The following is a 3,690-nucleotide window of genomic DNA, read 5'->3' on the forward strand; positions in this document are numbered from 1 at the left end:
TTTAACCCATCATCAGATACGTGATTTGCAAATGTTTCCTCCCATTCTGTGGGTTGCCTTTTTATTCTGTTGATTGTGTCCTTTGACGTACAGAAGGCTTTAACTTTGATGTAGTTTTATTTTTTCGATTTTTCTTTTGTTATCTGTGTTTTTGTAGTCATATCCAAGAGACCGTTGACAAATCCAAAGTCGCATATATTTTCTTCTACAAGTTTTATAGTTTTAGCCCTTATATTTAGGTTTTTGATCCATTTTAATTTTTGTATAAGGGGTAAGGTAAAGGTCCAACATCACTCTTTGACATGTGGACATCCAGTTTTCCCAGCACCATTTGTTGAAAACACTGTCTTTTCTATACTCAATGGTCTTGGCACCTTTGTTCAAAATCATTTGACCACATATGTGAGGATTTATTTCTGGGCTCTTCATTCTTTTCCATTGGCCTATATGTTTGTTTTTATGCCAGTGCCCCAATATTTTGATTACTTTAGCTGTGTAAAAAGTTTTCAAATCAGGAAGTGTGAGATCTCCAACTTTATTCTTCATTTTCAAGATTATTTTGGTTATTTGGAGTTCCTTGATATTCCACATGGATTTGAAGAAAGATTTTTCCATTTCTGTAAAAAACACCTTGGGATTTTGATAGGATTGCACTGAATCTGTTGATTGCCTTGGGTAGCATTGACATCCCAACAATATTAAATTTTCTAATCCGTGAATGTGTGATGTCTTCCCATTTATTTGTGTCTCCTTTAATTTCTTGCAGCAATGTTTTGCAGTTTTCACTGAGTAAGTCTTCGCCTCCTGCTCAATTCCTGTTTTATTCTTTTTGATGCAATTGCAAATGGAATGTTTCGTAATCTTTTTTCCAATTGTTCACTGCTGCCGTATTAGAAACACAACTGATTTTTGCTTGCTGATTTTGTATCCTGTAACTTTACTGAATTTGTTTGATATTCGTCTTATTAGTTTTGTGTGTGTGCGTGCGCGTGCGTGTGTGTGTGTGATCGGTATTTTAACATCATGTCATGTGCGAACAGAGGTAGACTTTTTCTAGCCTAATCGTTGTGGCTAGGTGTCCACTACCACGCTGAATAGAAATGGGGAAAGTGGGCATTTTCTTCTTTTGGGGCTCCAATGACACAGAGTTTAGATCTCTTGTTCTTGTTTCCCAGGTCCTGAGACTCTGTTCCCTTTTCTTTTCTTCTTTTTTTGAAGAAAACCCTTTTCTCTTTGCTGTGCAAATTAGATAATTTCATTAGCTATATGCAAGTTTACTGATCCTTTTCTCTGTAGTCTCCATTCTGCTGTCGAGCTCATCCCGTTATTTTTGTTGTTGGTTTGTTTACTTGGGTTATTGTAGCTTTCATTTTTAAAATTTCCGTTTGGTTCTTCTTTATCTCTCCTGTTTCTTTGCTGAGATGTTTTTCTTTTTTTACTTTAGAATTTGCTTAAAGAGTGCTTGTAACTGCTGGTTGGAACACTGGTGTAACTGCTTGAAAATCCTCGTCAGATGATTCCAACATCTGTGTTGTCTCGGTGCTGGTGTCAATGGCTCATTCTTTCTCATCTGAGTTGAGGTTTTCTTGGCTCTTGGTCTGAGTACTTTTGGACTGTACCCCAGACATTTTGAGTACAAGGTTATGAGACTCTCTCTCTTTTGCATATCTATTTTAGCAGGCGGTCAAATCTATTAATGTTAAGAACGTGTGTCCTGGCCCACGTTTTGTGGGCTATGTTTTAAATATCAATTACTTTTCAAAACCTTGGCAGTGCGACTGTGCTCTGCTGCTAGTGGGCTACCAGACACCCGGGCGGTTTTCCACACTGTGGTTCAGCTCACGGTGTTTGCTCTATTGATTCTGGTCAGTTTTACAGTGGGATGTGTCCAGGACTTGATACACAGATTTCAAGCATCCCATTCTGCTATGGACCAAATTGCATACCCCCTCCATCATCCCCACCCCTTGTTCATATATTGGAGCCCTAACCCCTAGTGTGATGGTATTTGGAGATGAAACCTTTGGGAGGTAATTCAGTTTCAGTGAGGTCATGGGGGTGGGGCCCTCGTGATGGGATTAGTGCCTTTATAAGAAGAGACGGCAGAGAACTCTCTCGCTTCTTCTCTCTCTCTCTCTCTCTCTCTCTCTCTCTCTCTCTCCCCATGCCATGTGAGGACACACTGAGGAGGCGGCCATCTACAAGACAGGAAAGGGCTGTCGCCAGAAACCGAGCATGCTGGCACTTTGATCTTGGACTTCTAGCCTCCGGTACTGAGAGAAGATGCCACTCAAGCTTCTCTCCCCCGTTTTTTCCCAGTCTGGGCCACCAGGGCACTGAGGCTTGAGTATAGGCCTTCTGGCCTCTCTGTAGGCATCTGCAGACACCCCTGGCTGGCCTTCCCAACTCTGCCCTCCCACCTTTCAATGTGGGACAACCCTCCAGAACCATGGCCATTGTGGCTCTCCCTTGGCCAGCACCCCTGAGTGGTTTCTTGTGCCTTTGGGAAAAGCTCCAACAAGGCCTTGTATGCTGAGTTCTGCAGATTCAGCTCTTGCCACAAAGCACCCAAGACCTGTGAGCCCTGAACCTCACCTTCATCCAGCTGATGTTTATTTGGGCTTAACTAGCTTATTCTTAAGAAGCCCTCCCTAGGCTAGGGGACCCATTATCTACTGTGGCTTCCAGTGCTGAAGCCCTTCACACAAACTGTCTTCACTTTTCTACCGTCTTCCCTACACTGTAGACTCCAGAGCCAGCGCGTCTGGTTTTCTCGGCTGTGTTCTGGTTGCACCGCGCGATGTCTGGCGTGTGGTGAAGGAGTAAACGAACCACGAGTCTTCACCTGCATTTCCTGCCTCATTCCACCGCGTTTAGATTTCAGCAGCAGCGTTTTGCAGTTAGCGACGGCCAGCGAGCCTCTCGGCCTGCAAGCCCTGTCTTCTCTTCTCCCTCTTTTTAATTCTTATTTTTCTTCCTACACCCCACAAAAATTCCCCTTACATCAAAATGCTCTATTTATTTATTGTTCTATTTACTTAAAATAAAGCAATGAAATGAAGAGCAAGCACACCAGTGATATAGCAAGGCAACCAAGTTTTATTAAAATTACCCTGATATTATAGAATGGGTCTAGGTAATCATGATTTTGAACAATGGGTCTAGGTAATCATGTTTTTGAAGAAAAAATAGTATTAGCTCAATTTATTTGCAAACCTTATTTAATGACTATTTATTAATATTTTTATTTCTGCAGATAGGTGCATTTTTCTTCTCACACACACACAAAACAAAAACAACAACAAAAAAAAACCCAAAAAAACGAGAGAAAGGATGACATGAAACTGTTTCCTAGGAGAAACGTGGAGTGAAACCTCTGTGCAGTGTTTCAAGTGTGACCATGAAGGACCGTGCTTAGAATTGAAACTATTTCGATTTCAAAATTAGATGACAATTATATGGAAATAAAGGATGCTGCACAGAGCTTCGTTATGAAATAACCTCATTTTAGAGACATCAGGGCTAACATCCCGGCCCCCATGCAGAAGACTAACTTGGCTGTTAATTCCCAACAGAGCACGGGAAAGGATTTGCAGGTAAACCCCTTACAGGTGGTGGGTAGACAGTAATAGAGATCTGTTTGGTATAGCGAAGGGACTCAGCGATTTGCATTGATTTCTCCCAGCAGAG

The sequence above is a fragment of the Pteropus vampyrus genome, unplaced genomic scaffold (assembly GCF_000151845.1).
Source record: "Pteropus vampyrus isolate Shadow unplaced genomic scaffold, Pvam_2.0 Scaffold35, whole genome shotgun sequence".
In the NCBI taxonomy this organism is placed as follows: Eukaryota; Metazoa; Chordata; class Mammalia; order Chiroptera; family Pteropodidae; genus Pteropus; species Pteropus vampyrus.